Source organism: Chlorocebus sabaeus, chromosome 9, assembly GCF_047675955.1.
Source record: "Chlorocebus sabaeus isolate Y175 chromosome 9, mChlSab1.0.hap1, whole genome shotgun sequence".
Classification (NCBI taxonomy): domain Eukaryota; kingdom Metazoa; phylum Chordata; class Mammalia; order Primates; family Cercopithecidae; genus Chlorocebus; species Chlorocebus sabaeus.
The window spans coordinates 14,691,102-14,715,712 of NC_132912.1; the positions used below are offsets into that span (position 1 = coordinate 14,691,102).

Here is a 24,611-nt window from a genome sequence, read left to right on the forward strand (position 1 = left end):
AGGAGGCTGAAAGAGCAAGTGGATCTGGGACGTGTCGAGTCTGAGATGTCTGAACGACACGGAAGAGGTGACAGCGAGAGGGCAAGTACAGCCATCGCTCAAGCCCGGGTGACTTGCTCTCCTTTACTTGACTGGCCCTCTGTGGCCTCAGGCTTTGCCTGCCCTCCGCTTTCCAGCCCCTCTTCCTCTGTCCCGCGCTCCCACTGCTCCCTCAACTAGAGACAGCACAAGATGTCCACTCCCAGCCTTTCCTGGAGGTCAGCGCTCGGGTGCAAACATGCCGTGGGCCTTGTTGCCAGGAGGGAGGTTGAGCTTCCAGTGTGTAGAAAGAAATGACTTTAGTTCTGAATCTAAGAAACATGCCTTAGCTTGGGACTTTTTTCTGACTTCTCTTTAGACTTAGTTGCTTGGAAATCTTTCTTCTCCATAGCACCAGTGGGGTGAGGGGCACCCGAGCCTGTCTCCTGTTAGAGAGACACAGGCACTGGGAGCCGGTGCAGGTGGGGAGGGCTGTGGTTGACTTTTCAGACACTTGTGGTTGCACAGAGGCGTCTGTAGTGCATTTAGGATTTCAGCCCAGGAGCACGTTTTTCCGTGGGACAGTGTGCTGAAGTATACGTATATGCTGTCAACACAGGGGCAAACATCTTCCTTCTTTTTCACTGGTTTGTCCTTCTTCACAACTGGAGCTGGCAAAGGGAGTGCACAGGAGCGTCTCAGTCTGAGTTAAGCATGGAGACCTTAAGCCCGTCCTCAGAACAGGTGGCAGGGTCCCTGCAGCTCCTCATGCACAGGTCACAGTGGGGTCTGGGAAACAGTCATTTACTAACAAGGGGGTGAACGGGCCGGGAGCAATCCCCTCCTTGAGTCTCTGCACTCAGGGCAGTGGTGCTGGGAGAACCATGTGGGATCTGGGTTCCAGCTGCTTCTCAGTGACACCCCATCCTGGACCTGTGACTAGCACATGGCAATAACCATCACAATGACCTTCTTCAAAGCTCTCTTCCTTCTGCCAGCCATCTTGCTCACTGCTACCAACGCTGGAAAATACAACTCTGGTATAAGGGAACTCTTGCACCTCACAAATCCTATCTTCCAATCAAGCTGAAACCAATACTCTTGCTCCGCACATCCTCGCACCCCACCTTCCTCCACCAGCGTGCTCACAGCAGCACTGCTCCCTCCGAAGGCATGTTGAGCCTTTTCCCACTGCAGCCCTGGACCTCCACAGAGCCAAACTCACACATCTGGCAGATCGAAATAAATGCCACATCTGCCCGGACACCTTCCCAAATTCCATGGGATGTTCTTTGTTCTCTCTTCCTAGTATTCGTCGACCACTACCTTTGTATTACAGCAACGTGAATATAAATCTTATCCTCTCTTCACTGCAAAGAACATGTCTGGTTTATGTTCCTATTCCTTTGACCCCTTGGACTTGTTCAGTAAGTATTACCTAAATGAAGTAACAAAGGCATGGGCTAATGACAGAGGGTGCCCCTGAGCCATTTGGATTCCACCGCTACAAGGTACAGTGCAGAAAGTGGGGCCGAGCGGCCAGGTACCTTTCCTCACTGGGCAACAAGAATCCAGGAGCCTGAGAGTAAAGATGCGGTAGAAATGTCTAGAGGTACAAGTACTTTGCAGGTAAATATTATTGACATGAAACATCGTTTCTAGAAATAAACACAAAGATAATCTTGTCACAGTCACTTCATTGGTCACGTAACTTACTCAAAGTCATTTTTTTTTTTTTAAATGTATCAAGTCAATTAAGGAAAACCAGGACCAGCTCAGTGAAGGAGAAATAAAACTGGTTTGAGATCCTGGACAAAGTTTAACTTCCCTGACCCCCAGTTCTATGTGTAAAACGAATGTTGTAAAAATTGAGTAAAATGTGTATGCAAGGGCTCTCTCTAATCCCTGGCACAAACATGAGAACTCAATAGAAGCTATTATAAGCCCAACTATGTGACGAGCAACATTTCATACTTTATTTAGAGGCCTGGAAATCTCTGTATAGGAAACTCTACTTCTCTGGGCTTCGATTTCTTCAAAAATGTTATTTCAGTTGAATGACCCGCAGACTTTCTCACTGATAACGTTCAATGGTTCTTGAACCCATTCAGGCCACTAACATAAGAAGCTGCTGCAAAGTCTAAAAAGGTCTGTCTACCACACTGCCAAGGTGCTGCATGAAGTTCTGAATGGCTCCAGTCGTTCAGAGTAGGGCAGGAAACAGGCAGCCCTGATGACAAGAGCCTCTCGTGCTGTTCAGAACGGAGGGGACTCACTTACAGATTTTTAAGCTAATGAATAATAAAAGACAATTGTATTTCAGACAGATACACTATGCACTGAAAAATGCTGCCTGAAGAGAATTCTACCTTTAATTTCCACTAAGTAACACATGGAAGTCATTATTTGACTCTACTATCCCAGAGAATTGGGAAATCCCATGCTTACAGATGGATTTTGAGTCCTTGCTTTTCATGTTTTTCCCTTTCCAAAGTTCACTCTGGGCCCAGCTCTCTGGCTATCCCGGGTACTTCTGTTGACTGCTTTCCAGAGGTGAATTACCATTCCCTCGGAAAACTTTCACAACTGGGCTGATAAAACAAACGCAGACCGCAGCTGGCTTGCCCCAGCAGACTGCTCTGGCTCCATATCTGCATATTTCTACATCAAACAGATACAAGAAATTCAAAACTTAATCCTATAAGATTTAAAAATCAGAACTTAGAGATTATGCTAACTTTCATGTTTACCTAAATATTTAAGATCTAATTCTATCTAGAAGCACTAACACTTGAATCCTTTCTAAAACAATCTCTTGGCAAATGGTAATGTGTACAGTTTACAGGTGTCTACCACCAACCAAAACGAAACAAACTTTTGAACTGCCATAACTTCTGGAAAGTTGAAAGTAATTCCAAGGTATTTTTGGAGAATCTGTTTTCTAAGCTGTCTCTAAGATTCTGGCAACCCTCTGGCAATACCCTGAGAAACCCAAGTTACGTAAGGTGGAGGCGGCAAACTCCAGGCCAGGTCAGCCTGAAAACGGAAAGACACGGCTCGGATCCAAAGCCTCCCTCTCAGCACCCACAGTTTCCAGACAGGCAGGAGTCTGAGTTCCAGTAAGAATTTTTACCAAAGTGCAGTTGGTTTCATCACAAACTCCTGACTCGCCTGGCCCTAAGGCAAACCTAAAAATTTCCATCTTAGACCAGGAGACAGTGGCATCACCTGGTACTCAAAGGCAACAGACAAGTGCCCAGGGGATTTCTGTGGCCACCAACCTGGTGCACTAAGGCTTAGAAACGATGTCCCACCAGAGTCTTATGCCTAAGTGCAGAAATGTTATTGTTTCATCTCTGCCAAGCCCCACTACAGCTGTAGGACAGTCCCCTGTGGCTTCCAGGATGGTCATTTAAAACAATGACGAGCTCAACAAATTTGCTGCCAATATGCTGTTGTACAAATGCCAAACAGCGAGGCTCTTGGGAAAGTATCACATTCATTTTCTCATCAGTTTTTTTCATCCCCCGAAAATGTATTTTTACAAATAAGGCACATATTTTATATTTAGAAAATGGCAGAGGAGGAGGGAGTGAGGAGAGTACTACGGAAGGCAAGAAATATCCGACAGACATCTGTCTACAGCAACCAGAAGCTGGCCCAAGTGATGTGGGAACGACCAGTAGGTGGCGACGGCTCCTCAACTAATGAGGTGTCCAGAGCCGGAATGGCAGGTCCGCTTTCCTCAGGACAGCCAGAGTGGGGCAGCCATGCCCGCTCTGCCCTCCTGCACTGTAGTCAAAGCACACCCCAAAAGCAGTTGGCCATTCTGAGAGAGGCGGTGAAAGAAATCCATTTTGGAGTTGGTGTCCATGTCACCTGGGGGTATATGTAAGCTTCCCCCGTCACTTGGTCCTCATATGGCCCACGAGGTCGGGGTCATGACTCCCCAGTCTCCAAATGAGGCTGACAGCTTCAAGAGCATGGGTTAGAGTGGGGCTCCCTGCATCTGCATTCCAGCTTCCTCACTTGCTCTAAGTGTGATCTTGGGTAAAACAGCAACAATGAAAAAGGACTGATAGATATCAGAGGGTTGCTATGAAGAGTAAATAAGAAATGCACCCACTGGGCTGTGGTGGCTCACACCTGTAATTCCAGCTCTTTGGGAGGCTGAGGCGGGCGGATCATGAGGTCCAGAGATGGAGACCACCCTGGCTAACATGGTGAAACCCTCTACTAAAAATACAAAAATTAGTTGGGTGTGGTGGCGCGTTCCTGTAATACCAGCTACTTGGGAGGCTAAGGCAGGAGAATCACTTGAACCCAGGAGGCGGGGGTTGTAGTGGACTGAGATTACATCACCACACTCCAGCCTGGAGACAGAGCGAGACTTTGCCTCAAAAAAAAAAAAAAAAAAAAAAAAAAAGAAATGCACCAAACACAATGTCTACAACACAGTAAGACTTCAACAGATGTCACCTGCTATGAGTGCTGTCACTGGCAACGAATAAGAATAAATTAGTAACAATAACGCTGTCACTTGCTGCCCAAGGCTACCCAGATTTGACCTTGAGTCTGTGTAATTCCAAAAGCAAGCTCTTAGGCACTCCATGGGCTGGGATGACGATGGAGGAACCAGGTTTGAGTTTAACAGAATGATTGCCTGTCTCTCAACAGGACGTTGGAAGCTTTCTAATATCACAGCTTTACGATCCCAAACAGAAAACATCTTGCAATGGATGACACTAAAGTTAGATGGGAGGCAGGAAAGACAAATTTCATTCAAACATATTAATATAAATGTTTTTTATAACAATGTTTATGGTAGTGCCATTCATAATAGTCCCAAACTGGAGGCAACTCAAATGTCCACTAACAGTAGGATGGGTAAGTAAACAGCGGTGTGCTGACACAGTAGAATACTACACAGCAATGAGAATGAATCAACAATTCTGCAAGCAAAGCACAGCTGAATCTCACAAACACAATGTTGAGCAAACAAAGCCAGATGCAGAAGAGTATATACTGCATGCATCCATGTACATAATGTTCAAAACCAGGCAAAAGCAACCTTTGATGTTAGGTGTCAGGATAACGGTTATTTTGGGAGTGAACAGACGGCAGTACAAATGGGGCTTCCAGGGTCTGGAAAAGATTGTTTCTGGATTATACAGATTCTGGTGACACAGGTGTGTTCCCTCTGAAAATTCACCCTCAATCAGTACACGTTTTTGGTGCATGCCCCCCTCTGCACGTGTAAGAGTACATGTTCAACAGCTATTAAAATTACTATCCAGAAGTCACTTGGTAGCTGCTGCATTATGACAATTCTGTCATTTCATCCATCTTAAACTGTGCACAACCCATGGGAAGTTACACAGCATAATGGAAAAAAGCATCAGGCTTGAAGACCACCCATCTTGAATGAGAATCCCTTGTTAGGTCATTCATCAATTATGTGATTTTATAAAATTATTTAACTTGAGTCTTGATTTCCTCAAGTGGAAATCAGAGCTAGTACACTTGCATGTGCAGAGTTGATCTCAGCACTCTCAAAAACTCATGGAAAACATCTACCATCCATAGTACTTGCACACATGACAGAAGCTCAACAAAGTGGGCAAATAGTCCCAACAAACTAATTCAATACCCCAACTCTCTGTTAATGTTCCATCAACATGAAAGTGAATGACCATATACCACAAGTACACTAGTTTAGACAAAGAATAATGACAAACCCAGTCTTGGCCTCTGTTCATTTTTCCAATGTGGACAGGGAGGGATGACAGAGAGGGGACAGGGAGGGAGAAAGTGTTGTGGAAGAAAGGCAATGACTGGAGCAGGATCTCACAGAGGCTTGTGCCAAAGTTGAGTAATCCAAGACCCAGCTGCTATCTGTCAGAAGAAAGTGAGGCTGATGGTCAACCAATGACAGTTTGGGTTGCTTTCCATGGAAACTAGCAAATTACTCCTGCAACTAAATTTCTTCGGCCTTACACCTCCCCGAAGTCTCAATCTTGGCTAAAAAGAGGCATTTTCTATATTGTCCAAATATATCATGATCAAAGCCAAAGTTAAAAAAAATAAAGCAGCTCTTGCATAATCTAGTTTTGCCAGGAAATTGGATATTCAAATAAACTTAGAAAAGACTGAAGACAAAATATAGAGAGAAAATGAAAACAAAAACAAAAATACTCTAGGGTGTGAGAACAAGAAGTCTCTAGATAGAAGAAAACTAATAGAAAATAAAAAGTCATTCAATTCCTAGCTCAGGGGAGGAGGTAAAAATGGTTTAAGGGATGAATAAAATCCTTCAAGGGCCCACAGCCAACTATAACAGCCCTTTGTCTCGGCAAGAGGCTGATCCTTGGTGACTTTTTTCACTCCGTTGAAAGTCCTAGGACTGCAGATAAGACACAAAGCCCACACCCTCACTTCCTCCCCTCCTGTGCAGATTCCAGAATTCCCTGGTAGACTGCAGAACTACCCTCATCCTGTGAGTAGTAAGTGGTGGGAGGGAGGAATGTCCCCTAGGCTCGGCCAACAGCAGCACATCTATGGGAGAAACGAGAAGGGTGACCAGACGTCTGCCATCTTCACCGTATGGAGGTGACACACAGTTGGAGCCTGCTCTGCTGTGCAGCTCTGGGTGCCCCAGCCTAGTCAGTCCCATCTGAGGCCCCAAAGCGCAGAATGTTTATCAACCAAACAGGTGCATTTGGGCTTATTCCCAGGACAATGGCTGGGCCTGAGAACTATTCTAGAGAAATTTCCCCCTGAGAAGGGCCTTGGCTAACGTTCCCCAGACCAACTGCTCCCCAGGCGCTGGCAGTGTCACTTGGCCTGTCAGGTGTTATTTCCAGTAAGAAGTGCCTGTGCCTCTGGCCCTCAAGGTCTGCCCCCAAGGGCTGTGATCAGTGGTCAGTAACAGACAACAAGTGTCATTCTTCAAATATTCACAGCAACAGCATGTTACTATCCACATGACAGTACACACCCGGGGGGCTTTCCTCAGGTCATCCAGGGCTCCCTTCTTTGGTGACACTCTCCTGGGCCTCTCCTGGGTCTGGGGCCGGTGTCCATCTCCTTGCTGATGCAAAGGCAGCCCCTGGACCACCCTCCCCCCATCCTCTCCCACCTTTCTGCCCACACTTCCTCTTCCCTCCCTTTAACGCCACCAGCAGCCCAGGCAGGTGGCCACAGCCCTGTCCTCTTCTCTCGGTCATGCCTCTGGAGACCCCACACACCTTTACGCCTTCTGCTCCATGAGCTGTTTCTGAAGTGTGTGTGAAGATCGTTCCTGCCTTCCCGAGCTCTGGCTCTGAAATACCAACTTCGTACTAGAATGTTCACCTCAGAATCAACAGACATCGAGTTGAGCTCCACCTTACTCGCCATTTACTAAAGGCCTCCCGGGGCCAGACACTGCCCAGGTGCTGGAGAGGACACTGAAAGGACAGAGCCGACCCCACCCCAGAGGGCCTACACTGCAGCGGAAGTCATCCCAGGCAAATTTGAGTTGGAGCTATTGTTTCTCAAAAGCGACAGAGACGACAGCACACACATCATTCTTCGGCTGAGAAACAATCCCTCGCAGTCTTCCCTTAACTTCCTTATTTCTCCAAAAGGTTCTATCTCACAGGTTTCAACCCTACGTGCAGAATCGATCATCAGTTCCCTTCCATAAACACATCTGAAAATCATGCCCTATCACCAGCCGCTCATCCCTCATCCCGGGAATGATGCACTTGGCTTCTCCACGGCCTCCATCCCCCCGGCTGCCTTTCCCCCTAATCCAGCTGCATCCTCAGTCAAATCCAATGAGCTAACTCATTTCATCAGATCAGGGCCACCGAGCCGAGCATCAGTGGTCACCTCAGGGGAGGATGCTAAACTGCTTGGCCTTCTGTGGCCCCCTTCTCCATAGAGGAGTCCTCAATTACCTTTTCAAATGTGTGGTTCTTAACTCTCTGGCACCAACTCCAGCCAGCCAGTACACACCAAGCCCACGCACGTTCTCATCTCCACCCCTGCTCCCTATTTCCTCCTGGGCAGAAATCCGCCCCCGCTGGCCAGTCAAACTCCAGGCACCTTGCAAAGACCAGCTCACAGCCTGCCTCCCCCAGTCTTCCTGGGGCCTCTCCTTCGGAGACATCTCCTCCTGTCTGAACTGCTGTGGAAGAACTGCACTGGACGCCCCTTGCCCCAGGCACTTCCCCACCCGGTGAGCTAATTTCCCACGTGTTTCCACATTGTCTCCCCTTGAAGGACACAGAAGTGAATCTCTGCAGAAGGGAAAAGACCTGAGTGACTTCCATCCTCTCCCCTCTGCTCTGGCACGACGGCTTGTACATAGGCCACACAAAGTAGCAGTGGTCTCACAGTGACTAGCAGACACAAGAGTTAGGAGAAAGCTGGAGCCGCCAACTCGTTGTGCCTCTGGCTGACCTCCAGAGGCCTGCAAACCTCTGGTCTTACCCCCTATATTGCCTTCCCCACCCCTGGGCTGTATGTCATACTGTGTGCACCTTATCAAAATTTACTGAATGGGCCGGGCATGGTGGCTTATGCCTGTAATCCCAGCACTTTGAGAGGCTGAAGCAGGCGGATCACGTAAGGTCAGGAGTTTGAGAACAGCCTGGCCAACATGGGGAAACCCCGTCTCTACTTTAAAATATATACATATATATATATACACACACACACACACACACAAATGAGCCAGGCATGGTGGCGCATACCTGTAGTCCCCGCTACTTAGGAGGCTGAGGCACAAGAATCGCTTGAACCCAGGAGGCAGAGGCGGCAGTGAGCCAAGATCACGCCACTGCACTCCAGCCTGGGCAATGCAGCGAGACTTCATCTCAAAAAAACAAAAAAAAAAGTATTGAGTGAACAGGATAACATGGGTAGCTTAGAGTATCCACATGTAGGAACTTACCCCACCAAGTCTTCCATGGCTCCCCCTCAGTGTTTTCCCTTTACTTTCCTGCAGGACTCCATTAATACCTCTCCTAGGATACTAAAGTCTGCTTCTATTAAAATTAAATTTGAAGTTGTCTTCTTTCTCACGTTAAGCCCATAAAGGGAAGGCCCAACTCACACTCATTTCTTAACCTCGCATACATTTCAGTCACATGGTGGGCAGCCGAAATTGACCAGATAATACTCACTTTACATTTAGAAAGGCAGACATCGGATTTCCAAAAGGACCCAAAAACAGAGTAGGGAAGGTCAACCAATGCTTTAAACAAATTCTGTGTCTTCATTTGATCTCAAAAGAGCTCAGAACTAGTAAGACATACAATCTTCTTAACACATACCAGTACAGAGAACCAAATACCCATTTCTCTAACCATGCTTCCTCTTGAATAAGATGGCTCAAAAAAAAAATCCTCACTAAAAGTCCGTAACACTAATTGCTGTGTATGAATAGTGAGTCTTTTGCCAAAGAAAGAGAACTTAAGACTTTTGTCTGGTGGGAAATAGATATATTAGTACATTGGCTTGCATAAATATTCCCATGAAATAATTAGTAGTTCATTAACATGCAGCACATCAATCTGCAAAAACTTCTAAGCAATTGAAATCCTGCCAATTAATGGTTTCTTTAATAAGCGATTGCCTTAAACTCATTGGCCTTAAAATGGATAAATTACACTTATCACATAACATTTGATAGATGACTATTAAGTGATTTGGAGTTTCTCTCTCCTATGTAAAGCAGCTTGATGAAATCTGAAATTCAAGGACTCTTGATTTCACCAGTGAAGCATATTCTGTGGTCTAACAGTGTCACCCAGTGGTAAAAGGTACAGTTTGGTGTTCAGGGGAGCTGTTGCTTTTTAAAAGAAATAACCGTCATACGTGTTTCTTTACTAAAAGGAAAATAAAAAAAACACTTTTTTGAATTGCAAGAAGAAAACCAGTACGTAAATTCAAAAAAACATGACTGGCAAAGAAGAGAGCAGCTCTTCATCCAAGGCCACTCTGAAGCCTTTGGAGACCACTCAGGAAGGAGCATGCCGTCCCGAGCTCAGGAGAGAGGCGTGGTGGTGTAGGACCCATGACTCAGAGAAGTGCAGGAGGAGCTGAAATTAGTCCATTCCCCAGGCCAAACGAGACACCACAGGCCACCCTCGCTCTCAGCTGCACTGTGTCCTTCCTGCTTTGCCCATCTGCCATGCAGCCACGATTGTCTAAAGTTCAGCTCTTTCAGGAAAAAAAAAGCAACCAATTCTGTTGCAAGGTTCACTATCTGATCCTAAAAACTTAAAACAAACAAACAAACAAAAAAAAAAAAACACAAAGAACTTTCATATGGTGAAGCTTAACTGAAATAATAAATTATTTAGCTTCCTTATCTGCAAAAAGAGAAGGCTGTGCCAGACGACCCTTGAGATCCCTTATTGGTGAAATGTTCTGATAACAGAGAAGAGTTTGGCTTATCTGCTGGTCTCCACCACACAAGCTTATAACCAAGAGCCCTACAGCTCTTGTTGACCCTGAGGGCCTGACTGATCTGTGGAGGGCCACACCTTGGCCTCCATTCACTCACCCCTGTTCCCAAGAACCAATGACTTCTCTACATGAAGCCTACTTTGAGTAAGTTTTTAGGTATGCATGTTGAATTACCCAAGCTGCACCCACCCTCACTCCAAGTCCCCCGAGGAGAGACTCAACTGCTTGGCCCAGGATTACAGAGGCCCACACGGGAAGGTAGAGTGCAGCAGATGTTATTTAACCACAAGTCCGTATCCTAGGGCTCCCACAGTCAAGAAACACATTTTTTCAAAATCAAGACCCTTGAACTAGCAGCAATAGTCACCCATACCATATATGATAAACAAAAGTGAGTCAACGTTTATTCTTCTTTGCGTAAAATCACCTATACCAACACCTATACATTACAGCATCATTCGATTAATTCAAGTCTGAATCTCAGAAACTCTCCTGAAATCAAGCCACAGTTCAGCCCTATTTTTCCTCCCTAGTTCTTCCTGACATACCTTTGCTTACTGTATAAATCCACGGATATTCTTCTTGCCTACTCCCACCAAAGCCCAAATACACATGAAAAAAGTTAACGATGAAGTTTTTCTTATTCCCTTACATTTAGAAAATCAGCATCTACACTCATAGACCACTTGTAAGAAGATAAATTTCTGCTACTCTCTTTCTGAAGAATTTGTTGGCAATGTGTAGCAAAAGGCCTTACCATGAAATAGCCTTGAACGTGGTTACTTCCACTTTTAGTGGAAGTAAAGAGATCAACAGAGATGTAGACAAGTGTACATAGAATGATATTTATTCCGGCATGGTCTATGATAGTGGAAAAAATGGAAGCCATTTAAATATCTAATAATGGAATACAATGCAGCTTAAAATAATTCCTTATTAGAATCAATAATGAAAGGGAAAATATTCACAAGGCACTAAATAGGAGAAAAACATCAGGTTCCCAACAGTATGCCCTTTACTTTGGAAAATAAATGCCTACATGCGTGTCTGTGTGTACAAATGCACAGCACAGTGATCCTCAAAGTGTCATCCCAGGGTCCGAGGCATCGGCACCACCATGGAATTAGCTAAATGCAAATACCTGAGATGCAGTGAATCAGGGTCTCTTGGGGGTGGCCCCGGCAACCTGTGTTTTCATCATGTTTGCTAAGTGTCATATAACCTTTGTGGTAGACATTAAATTTATTCCATTGTACAGACAGGAAAATTAAGGCCCAGCGAGGCCAGGTGACTTGCCTAATCTACAAAGCTAATCAAGTGGCAGCATCACGCAGCCAGCTCCAGAGTCCATGCTCTGAGGCGCTTCGCTACAGCGCCTCTCATATTAACTCTCCTATTTGGACGTGTGCTCTGTGCTCTTTCTGCTAAATTAATGGCAGGATGCATCCCACTGTTGTCTGACCATCTTCATAGCAGTTTAGTGCTTCTGTTACAAAGCTATTGATTTGGGGGTTGGGAGTGTCTTGGGCACTATCACTAACATCCCCATTAACATACCTCTTGATGAAATACCTGGTTGACATCTTTGAAGGCTAAAAAAAAATATTTAGATCTAAGTGCACGTTAAATATCAGCACACATAAGCAAAACCTTGAATGCCATCAGCGACGGCATGCAGCATGATACTGACTAAACACACGAGGCACTTGTTGCCTGCTGGAGTGGAGCAGCCATGCGGCAATCCCATGCACAGCTTCCAAACCACCTGGCCACCATCTTTGAAATTATACAAGTTTTCACTGACTTCTTCTCCTTTTTTGGTGTTTGCATGATTTCAAAACTTGCATGTAACAGAGTCCTTATTTACATTATGTTATTCTACAGTCACAACATTAAAATTGGTAAAATAAAGTTATCACACTTAATTCCTAAACTGCAAGTTCCTGAAGAAAGAGGCCTCCCTGGGAACTTTTCTCCTACGTTATTTTCTGAGGAGAAAACACCCCGGTCATTCATGTCAGGAAACTACAAACAGGATGGACTGAGAAGATGGTTGATTTCGGCCTAATCATTCATGAGAGGAAGGAAACTACACAGACCACGAAAAGCTTCCTGCTGGGCTTTCAAAGCCCTCAAACATTCCTGTCTTCAAACACTGAAAAATAATTCCATAATATTTATGACCTGGCCCAACTGGCCAAACAAATACTTTTTTTTTTTTTTTTTTTTTGAGATGGAGTCTTGCTCTGTCACCCAGGCTGGAGTGCAGTGGCACGATTTCGGCTCACTGCAAGCTCCGCCTCCCATGTTCACGCCATTCTCCCGCCTCAGCCTCCCAAGTAGCTGGGACTACAGGTACCCGCCACCACGGCCGGCTAATTTTTTTTTGTATTTTTAATGAAGACGGGGTTTCACCGTGTTAGCCAGGATGGTCTCGATCTCCTGACCTCATGATGTTGGCCTCCCAAAGTGCTGGGATTACAGGCGTGAGCCACTGCGCCCGGCCACAAACTAATACTTTCAAAAGAAGAGACTATCTTCAAACAGACTTAATGATAGAAACTGTAGAAGGAACACAGAGACCATGTGTTCAACTTCCTCATTAGTACAGATGAGGAAACTGAGGCCCAGAGATGAAATGACTAAGTTAAGAGAGTGGCAAAGACATTCTGGACCACACAGTGGCAACGCTCGGACTAGGACCAAGATCAGAGTCCACTCTTCACTACCCAACACTGCCTCTCACTTCTGACTGCTTTGCAAATTTTCTAAATGTATTGCTCACATTTTCTACTGAATTGTGGGTGTTGTGGCACTGTGAGTAACACCACCATTAACATTACCTCTGGATCAGTAGCTGGATGGCATCTTTGAAGACTATAAAATATGTTTCAACTATAAGTACACTTTAATAACAGCTCGACAGTTTTATCTGCTTCTATAGCTGATAAAGTTTTAAGAAGTACAAAGTCATCATGATGATTTTTAAAGCTTCTCAAGCTAGGAGAAAACTACTGCCTTTTTAAAAATTTGCAGTATTACCACCGAGCAGCTACAATGTTTAAAAACCAGTGACTGCTCAGACACAGTTATTTAGACATCCTCTGAGTCTCTACTTCCCACTGCATCTTGCTCCTATTAAAACCTACTATTCCTCAAGCATCAGCATTCCAAATGAAATTAAGTAAGTTGGTGAACAAATTAAATTCAACCCTACCAACCACCAAAGTAAAGACCAGTCTAATTGACAACTCGACCCCAAAATTCCCATCAGAACATAATGACGGCTCAAAAAATGATACAGATGGGCCCACACTACCAAAAATAAACCAGATGCCCCCTCTTCTCACCAACATGTATGATTGCAAATCCTTTACTGCACGGCCACTGTAACTCTACTTTAATCTCCTACCTCCTAGATAAAAATTGTTAGGATACCCAATCACTGAATTGTTCCTACCTCCTGGCCACATCCAACCCAGATCTGGCCCTATTTCCCTAATCCCACCTTCAAACCACCCAGTCCAACCACAAACCCAAGTCTGCCTTTCCAAAATAATCCCAGGGTTCTTCTGGGTACACCGGCCCCAGCAGAAGCAAGCTAAATGAAGCCAACTTCTGTATAACCACACGTTGTGTTCCTGGTGGTTTTTGGCTGATGAAATTAGACACTGTCTGAAGTAACTAGTAACGTATGGCAGAGTAGAAAGAACCTTAAATAAAAGGTCCACAAACCTAAATCCTGACTTCACACTCTGGGTTTGCTTCCTTACTGGTAAAATGACAGCCAGTCATCCTATCATTTTATAAGTTTTTCATCTCAAATCTCCATATATTGGCCAAACTGTGGGTCAAATAGGTTTGTTTCTATGGAAGAGTATGTTCTAACTTCCAACCACTCACTTACTACAGGTTGAGCATCCCTTATCCGAAACACCAGAAGTGTTTCAGATTTCAAAGCTTTTCCGATTTTAGAACATTTGCGAGTGTTTGGAATATTTCTGAGTATCTACACTCTGAAATGCTCCAGTGAGCATTTCCTTTGAGCATGTCGGTGCTCAAAAACTTTTGAATTTTGGAGCATTTCAGATTTCAGATTTGGGATGTTTAGCCTGTATTTCACTTTTGAAATACTGAATTAGTCAAGTGCTTGTCTGGAAAACTTCATTTTTCACTCTTAAAAAGAAAAAAGAGACCTTAATGCCAGAAACAACGGTAACAATGATGTGTTTTTTCTGTAGGCTTAAAATGTTCCATAATTGAAAGAATTTAAGTTGGCTCTTATTTGATTTCTGCTTCTGCAATGAACACTGAGCATGAGGACCGGGACATATCTGTCTGGGTCTTTGGAGGATTGTCTGTCTCTAACCAAACCCTAGAGAACAGCTATTTCCATGGCCCAGGTCCTTTTAATTCAAGTCTGTTTTCTTACTTCCCTCTCTTCAGGCCACCTCGTGGGCTTTCTGTGAACAACCAATAGGCAGGTTTCTTAGGGAAGACACCAAAAGCAAGAAAGGAGTAAAGCAACAGCTGTCAGCAAGACCAGGACCCAGAGCGCTCTCTGGTTGACTGAACTTGGTTGACTGAACCTGGTTGGCTTAACCGGTTGCTATGTCTCCTATGGGGGAGCACAGGGTGGGCCTGAGGATCGAGAGGGGAGCAAGACGTGCTCCAGGAACTCCCAGCCTGGAGGGGAAGACAGCAGACGCGACAGACCCACCCAAGGGTCAACAACTCTGAACACGGACACCCTGGGGGTCCAGGGGGAGGCACAGGGAGGCCTCAGGGACCAGATGCTCTCCGAGAGCACCTCCTGCCAGTTCCAGGGGAGGCACGTGTGCCCCTGTAGACAGTTCCGTAAGGATGCGTGGGACGCAGGTAACAACACCTAGCTGCAAGTAGCTGGAAGCGCGGGGCTCCTCTGCAGCTCACACGAGAATGCTGGAGTTGGCCCAGGGCTGCTTCAGCACTTGCAGGTGGCAGGAGGGACCCGGGCTCTTCTCCTAGCCCTGCCTCAGCTGCCCCAGGCACACATGGGAATAAGGGAAGGCAGGGACAGCCCCTGAGGAGGGCTCTCTCCAGCTGGAAGGTAAGGCACTCCCAGAAGCCCCTGGGGGCCTTCCTCCATTGCCTCATTGGCCAGAACAGTGTCACATGACCACTCCAGCCACAAAGGGTGCCAGGAAAACGCAAATTGGCATTGAGCAGGGAAGAGGGGATGGCAATGGCTGTCGGGTGGACAATCAAGCCTGCTCTACATGTACACATGCACACACGGGCGCACGCGCGCACACACACAGAGTTACCAACTGAATGCTGAGTCCCCCCCTAAATTCCTATGTTGAAGCCCTAACCTCCAAAGTGACAGTATTTGGAGGTGAGACCTTTGGAAGGTAATTAGGTTTAGATGAGATCATGAGGCTGCAGTCCACATGACGGGATCAGTGTCCTCATAAGAAGAGGAAAAGAGACAAGAGCGCCTTCTTTCTCAGTCTCTCTCCCTGTACTCTCCAGCCCCAATGCCATGTGAGGGCACAAGGAGAAGACGGCTGTCTGCAAGCCAGGAACCCAATCTGCTGGCACCTTGCTCTGGGACTTCTAGCCTCCACAAGGGTGAGGAAATAAACATCTATTGTTTAAGCCACCCAGTCTATGGCATCTGTTATGGCAGCCTAAAGAGACTAAGACACATACGAAATTCAACCGCCTTCAGTGGCAGGCCATCCTCCTTACAAGGGGCTCGCCGGGCTGCTTAGTTAACTACTCTGGATCCCAGCTCCAAGCCGAAAGGGAAACAAGAGCAATGGGAGTTTCTTAGAACTGCTAAGTACTCGCAGCATCTATAATGAAAGCTGCAATAAGCAACAAAGATGAGAGAAGTTGAGACCTTCTAGCCTCAGCTTTTCCATTTATGTAAAGCCTCCCTTTTAAACTAAGGGGGATTTGGCAAAAGTTTAATGTAAACACATTTGTAGTGAGTGTGGGCACTGGAATAAGGGAGTAAACTACACTGCCCCTGAACTTTCCTGATTCAACTCTGCACATTAATTCAACTCCCTCTGGAGGCTTGTGGTTCTAAGAAGCCAGGCCTTGCCATTTTCCCACAGGCTGCCTTGCAGAGTCACGAGTAAACAAAAGCAAGGCAACCCCAGCTCCATGAGACCGTTCACTCACCACCAACAGTGATCTCAGTCACTCCATCACAGCACACTCAAATCCAGAAACTCGAAGTGATCTCCCCAAAGGACTGAGATGAAGCCTTTCACTATCTGTATGGACAGTAAGACACAGGAAAACTTAAAAGTAGAATGGGAAAATGACTGCATCCTGCAAGTGAGCATCCTACTTGGCAAACAAAGAACACAGAACGATGAAAGCCTAAAAGCAAAGAGCTCACTGGTAAATACCCAGACATCGGGTACCACTGCATAACAACTTTTTTCTTATGGGAATGGAAAGGAGGCTGTTTTAGAAAATATTCAACATTTCAAAAATTCATGTAATTCTAGAGTTAAAAGAGGCCTTGGAGAAATATCACTTCATTTTAATGATGAGGAACAGAGACATCAGTCATAATCCAGATCCTATAGAACTGAAGTGATCCAATTCACCCTGACTCCAACAGGATGCTTTTAAGGATCATTTAAGACTACTGCAGTAATCTCATATCTACTTTGTAGTTTCTATCCTCAAGTCAATTCTCTCTCTGTCTCTCTCAAAACAAAGCCTTAATAGTCACTCCTTCTCCCACTACACAAGTCTGTGAGAACAACCACCACCTACCACTGAGTCTACAGCTCTAGTCCTTGGCTGTCGGTATGAGGACTTTTGCCCCAAGAACCAATACATCCTCCATCAAGTTACTCACTCTGGCAATTCATTGCATTGCAATCAAGTCTGTTACTACCTAATAACTCCATGGTCAAGTAATGTTTGCCCAAAGTCTCAACACATCATCAAGGGATTTAAATCCTATAACAGCAGTAATGACTCAGGGGAAGAACAGAATAGAGTGGTATGGTAACCCTCAAGCAAATGCTCCACCTGATACGAAGTCCACATGAAATGGAGAACTCTGCTCCTTTCCCTGAAGTTACCCAAGTTGTCATGCTTTTTCTTTTCTTGTAACAGGATTTATTACCCAAGAACCCAGCATCCCATCAGCTTTGACTTCACTCACAGCTCTTATCACAAAGGTCAGAACTTTTTTAACAGTACCTTTTTAAAGTTCACATAAATAGGAGCTACTGGTTACTTTAACTAAATGAAAAGGACAAGGACAAAGGACACGTCAACATACTCATAATGAAAACTTGTCTTTTACTGACAGCTGGTTATAAAGGAAATCAGTCATCACTTCTAGAGGAACAATTGTAAAATAATCATCTAACAAGAAACTACAGATCATCATAGCTAACTACTTCCTTTATGCCTTAAAAAAAATTAATGTGAACAGCTTAATTACAGTAGAATAGTGTTACCTCCTTAAACAGATTGAGTGCTTAAAATGTAGCACAAAGGCCGTGAAAAATGAGACAATTCTTTTAAAAGTTTTCGGAGGCAACTCAGAGTTGAAAAAACAAAATCTAAAAGTGATTCTCTACATTTTGGTTTATAGTGTTTTGTTTGTTTGTTTGTTTGTTCGTTGTTGTTTTTTGAGATGGAGTTCGGCTCACTGCAACCTTCGCCTCCCAAGTTTAAGCGATTCTCCTGCCTCAGCCTCCTGAGTAGCTGGGGCTACAGGCGCCCACCATGCCCAGCTAATTTTTGTATTTTTAGTAGAGATGCGGTTTCACCATTTTGGCCAGGCTGATCTTAAACTCCCAACCTCAAGTGATCTGCCCGCCTTGGAACCCCAAAGTACTGGGATTACAGGCGTATGCCACCTCACCTGGCCGAAAATCTTACAAATGTCAAACTGGGTAAGATTTCAAGTATTTGTGAGTATACTTTATCCAAGATTTTAAAATTCAGTTTATAGTACAAAGTACCTAAACACAATGGTACACGGGACATGTTAATTAGGAAGGACACTATTTTCCTTTTCTTTTTTTTTTTAAGGACATTATTTTCCTCATTTCATCTATGAATCTTTAGAACTGAAGACATAAACCTTATATTCCACTTACAAAATGTATTAGCTCTGGAAAAAAAAAATCTCTGTATTACCATTTCTATAAATTGTTATACCTGATAACAACATATTATCACCAATGTTAAGGAATCTCTTTTTCTCCTTCTATAGTTTAATCCACTGAAAGGCCAGTCTCAACAGTCCCTATTTGTACCTTTCTGGCTTTATCAAATTCTCCCCAATTCTCCCCCAAAAAGGCTTCAGAGCCTTCTTGGTGGCCTGTGACACTAGTTTTTCATATTTCAACCCTACAGGGGTTGGACTGTGCTTCCTGTCTACTTTTGCCACACATTTAGCCTCTCGGAGACCTACCTTCTGTGACATACACTGTAGTTCTATTGTAAAGGATCACAAACTATTTCATTTAGTGTAGAGAAAAGAAAAATGACAGCCTTAGAGAAACAAAACATTTTTAATTTGAAAAGGACAGTCTGTGTGGTCACATCTACTCCGTATAATTGCCTGTGATAACTGGCTTGGCTACGTGTGACTCTCCCACCTAGAAATGATGCTTGGGAAGATCTGAGTGGAACCACAGAAGGAAGGAGGACGATGCAAAACACTGCCACCGTGATGACCAAAGTCCTAAACCCTAAAAAGGGTCACGGTGAATCCACTCAATGCTGATGGAAATACAGCTAAGAAAGACTCAGTTATAAGCACTTTCCTTCTCTGCGCTATTAGACTTGCTCTAAAAAACTCTGATCAACTTTCTAAAATATCTCACATCAGAGGCTTTCAAATTTTTCTGCCTGCAACCCAATTTATTTATATACAGTGACCCAATAACCACACACACCCAACAATGAAAAAAAAAAAATGAAGTCAAGGTTTCCAGGAGAAATACACAGCCTTTACAACATGTTGTATACTCTGATAAGTTCATTATTTCAGCCAGGCATGGCAGCTCACGCCTATAATCCCAGCACTCTGGAAGGCCAAGGCAGGTGGATCACTTGAGGCCAGGAGTTCGAGACCAGCTGGGCAACATAGCGAAATCCCATTTCTACTAAAAATACAAAAATTAGCCAGGCGCACACTCATAATCCCAGCTACTCAGGAGGCTGAGGCCCGAGAAAAGCTTGAACCCAGGAGACAGAGGGGTTGCAGTGAGCCAAAATCTCACCACTGTACTCTAGCCTGGGTGACAGAGTAAGACTCTATTTTAAAAAAAAAAGAAAAAAAAAGACATTATTTCACATTGTTGTAATGCTTGTTGTGACCCACTAAACTAATTTTATGACCCAGTAACGGACTGCCTAGCAGCTTGGAAAATCCTGCCCTAATTCACTTACTTAAACTTGTCACAATAATTTGGCAGCTCTCTTAGGACTAGTGAAAGCACACGAAAACGTCCAACAGAAATGTACATTGGATGAGCTGCGCTATACCACCTGTCATGATCCCTTCCAAATGGGAAATATTTAAACAGTTTTATTTGGGTTAATATTAGTGATAGTAAGACATCATCTTCTCTTCCACCTAATCTTTAAACTACCCTTCTCCAATTGTTAAAAAATAATCTCAAATCTTTTTACCTGTGTGTGAATGAGGGAGGGAATAGAAATTAAAGATGACTTCAATAATTGTATCTGTTCACAGGTAAGTTTTTCCCCTACATCATGATGAAAGCTGAGGAATAAAGATGACCAAGACAGTAAATTGCCCCGCACTTAATAAAATACTTTGTAAAGCAGTTCCAACAGTTTCTCTATCCACAAATAAAATAAAATTAGCTTCAACTGCATTTTCCTTAAAAAATATATATATATTGAAAGTCAGTTAACAAGTTTCTTATTGCCAAAGCAATCATTCTATCTATATAATTTTCTAAGAAGCTGAACAAAATTCCACACCCTTAGCTCAAATTAACAATGGGAAGAAGGAAGTTCTCTGGTCCCTGGTACCAGGAACCAAACAGTCAAGGGCCATTTAACCCCACCACACAGGAAACTGGGCAAAAACAGTAGGGGAGACACTAAGAACTGAGGTACTTTTCATCCTGACCAAAAGAGATGATACAACAGTAATAGCATGACTTGTAGAAGGAGCCCAAGCTTTAGAGTCTGAGAAACTCAGCTCTGCCACGTATCAGCTGGCCTTCATTCAGCAGCAAAAACAATGAAAATAATTACTCAACTAATATTAGCTTTGAGCTGGGCAGTCCTAACCGCCATTATCTCAGTGAATTTTTACAACGCTCTGAGGCAGGTTCTGAGGGCCGGAGAGGCTAAGAAACTTGCCCAAATTCATACAATTAATAACAATGAATAATGGGAGGGGCAGGCTTCAAACACGGGCTGACTCATTTTAAAGTCGTTGAGGGGATTCAGGTAGCTTCCTGAGCCTGTTTTTCCTTGTCTTCACCTCCCAGGCTTGCTGCACGGATTGACGCCTCTGGCCCACCCTAAGAGGCTCACTGCCACACATATGTCATATATAATTAATGTATGGTAGATATGGACTCACCTTATCACAGGTATCTCAGGTTAGCTAGCCTCGCCTGTTCAGAGAGTTAGAAATGGGCTTTTACTTTATCTCCTTTTCCTCTACCCTCCCACTGCCTTACCCCACAAACACACCTCCCCCACGAATACTTTCCACCCACCTTATGGCAGTAGGACCTAGTTCACAGCACTGCAGGCATGAGAAACATGACACCCATCATGAGTATGTTTACCAAAGGAACGGAGGTAGGTGCTAGCATTGCTTAGACAGGGCAAAGGTGCAGGCAATTCAAAGCCAAGACAATGACATTCAGAGAGCCACAAGGGCCGGGACTCAGACTGGGCAGGAGGAATGTGCTGGGACAGCCATTAGATTAAACTTATTGACCCAACAAGGTCTTTGCCACCCAACAGAAGGGAGGCAGAAGAGGGATGAAGGCTGGTACGGCTGGTGTGAAATGGATTGGACCAGTTGTGACTTGGGGATCTGGCACAAATGAGAGGGGCAGGGTCTCAAACATGCCAGGAGTTCTGCTTAAGGCAATAAACAGTCTCACAACGGAGTGTGGCATTGCATAAACATTGGTTTTGGAAACAGGAAGTACCAGTACCAATCAGCCAGTAAGTTTCAACAGAACTTTTCAAAACAGGGTTACACTGTCCCTTTCTTTCCTGTGTACGGTAGATGACAAATGCCATCCCCTCCAATCCTGTACCAAAAAAGTGAGTCAACAGAAGCAGTGATGGGCGTCAATGAAGCTAACCGAAGTATATCAACCAAAAGCTCATTTAACCAAGTAGATGAAAAATATGCCAATCACCTGATGACTGAATCAGGCATTTTTTAAAGCAAGTGTGTAACAATTGTGAGTATGCAAGCTCCTATGGTCTAACAAGTTACCTGTAAATGTCAGACCAAAATTGTTAGTTGTCATAGCAACAGTACACAACACTGTCTGCTCAGATTAGTCATAAGCAGTTGGGCTCTTTGTTTTACATTATAAATATACAACTAATTATTATAAAAACTATCTTCCAAGTATTAAGAAATCACTACTTTCTCAAACCAGAGGGATTTATAACCAAAGTCATAATCTTGACTTGGAGAAAAGCACCCATAAGCCTAAATGATACAAGCTGAATTTATAAATGTTTGGGAAACAGGACATTGTTATTATAAAGCTGTTTAATAATTTGAAGACATATGATTTTTTTTACCTCAAGGAAAAAACATTGATTATAAAACTGACTACTGGATTAAATAATATTATCTAACAAAAGCAGACTTACAAAGACATCTATTATTTTAATTAAGTAGTGATGACATTATGAACTTGGAATCATACTTCCACTGACGTAATTTAATGCCTAATTATAAAACAAAGTATTCTAAACATTTTACTTCTGTCTTTAATCTAGTTTTATTTTGCTCACTCTTATTTTTTTAAATAAGTTGTTCCCACCCCATTAGCAAGAAATAAATCTTGTTTTCTCTTAAAATGTTCACTTCAGAGATAAAAAGATTCGATTCAGTGACTTGGAAAACTTGGGCATTATTTGTTTCCTCACTGCATCTGCTGTTGAACCATTTTCTCTACAATTAAACATCATGGCTTTATCAAAGAGCACAGGTCTATCTAAACGTCAGAAACGCCAGGCCCAATCCTTGCTCTGCCACCCAGGAGGCTCGGTGCCTTCAGAAAGCAAGCCGCCCCCTCAGCGTCAAAGTATCCTCACCTGAGCCCCGGCCTAGGCCATCAGAGGTCCTCACTAATCAGGACAGGCCAATGCCAAACTTGCAGACATCTTTCACACACACACACACACACACACATTGGGCAGTGCAATCAGGCCACACGTGACAGGCCTTTCAAATCCACACACCCCACCCCAAAAGGGGAAACAGGAGAAATCTGATTTTACCTGGCTGCAAGTGCAATGCCGAATAACAAGGTGAGCCCTAGGACACCTCTGATCCATAGGAATCTACATTAAAGTTTGTGCACTGCTGCCTGGGGCCCTCAGGACTTGCAGGTGACTAGGCACAGAGAGAACACCGACCAAGCACATTCCCTTCTCAATACTCAATATACAAAAACAGCACTATTTGACTAACAATGATTAGCTTAAAGCGACTTTCCAGAGCCCTCGTCCTTCCTGTCATCAGAACTGACTGATGGGAAGGCCAGTAATTTGATATCGGAAATTTACAATTGATAAAGTCATCGATGGTGACTCCTCCCAAATGCATAGATCTGGAAATGCTGATCTCAGAGTTTCTGGACTGTTCAGGGCTTGACCAGGATTCTCTGGTCGAAAAAGGAAATACACCAGTCAGCACTCAGCATGCCAGATAGCAGCCCAGGCCAAAATATTCACATTTGACAGCCCCAACCTAACGAGAGCTCAGCTCTGGACAAAACAAAGCCGTGCACAACGTTTAGACTTGACTGACACCTACTGTGTATCCCACGCTACTGCCTCTCACTCGAGATCTCCCTGGCCCACCTGGGCCACAGGCCACACCTGGCTTCACAATGCATCCTGCAATGGAACAGCAGGCAAAGATTTAGAAGGCCACCTCAGCAAGTGCCACTTCTCAAAGATATCTAGATAGTTTTGTGGCTAAAATAAATACAGTATCCAAGTTTTCGTTATTGAATAGAAAAGGTTCAAAGCAGGAAATGTGCACTAAGAATGGACTTTCTCCCCCATGGGATTGTCAGGGCCTCTCAATAGCTTCTCCAATGCCCTTGCAGCGGCCCTCACCCACCACCTGATCTGACCTGGGCCCGCTTCTCATGCCTCCTGCCAGTCTCTCCACCACCTTGCTCCCTGCACCTCAGCCACATAGGCCTGCCTTCATTCCTGGAACACACCAAACTCTTCCTGGGCTGCATGTCTTGGTGCACACGATGTCCCCACCTGGAGCACATGCCCCTCCCAAGCCAGCCCCCTTCCCACACTTCTCCCGACCCCTGGCTCTTCCTCACCTTCTCCGTCTGTATTTCAACATCACCTTCCCGGATCACCAATCCAACACGGGTCCCTCCGTGGTCAATCTCTGTCCTAAGTTTGTTTCCCAGCTCTCACCATCTGTAACTGTTTAATTTATTGCCAGCCCCATGTGTGTTTTTGATCTTCTCCCCTCTAGATATTTAGCTACCTGGGGGCCAGGGCCATTTCTGGTTTGTACCTCACTGGATCTTCAGGACTAGGAATACTAAATGTTCAATTATCATCTGTTAAAGTGATGAAATACCTCCATCAATTGTGCGTGGAGAAAAGACACAGTCTATAAACATTTGTGTTTGTACTAAACTGGTCACAGTGCGAAAACAGCTGTTTGCTGGTATTGGGCACAATTATTAATTTCTAGCCTCTATTTCTCCCTACGAAGTACCCAACCAGGTTGGGCCTGTGCTCTACTGTAATCTCTTGATTAAAATGGGATTCTCTGTTATCTAACTGTTTAAAACTGGTAATAGAAATTATATCAACAACGATGGTTTGGTTCCCAGGTAATCCACAAAAATACGACTGCTACTACT

The 24,611-nt window shown here is 44.4% G+C and overlaps 1 protein-coding gene across 10 annotated transcripts in view; it reads right to left on the minus strand.

Annotated features, from left to right (window-relative positions):
- Nucleotides 1–24,611, minus strand: part of FAM107B (family with sequence similarity 107 member B) — a 257,258-nt gene that overhangs the window by 15,193 nt on the left and 217,454 nt on the right. The window lies entirely within an intron of this gene.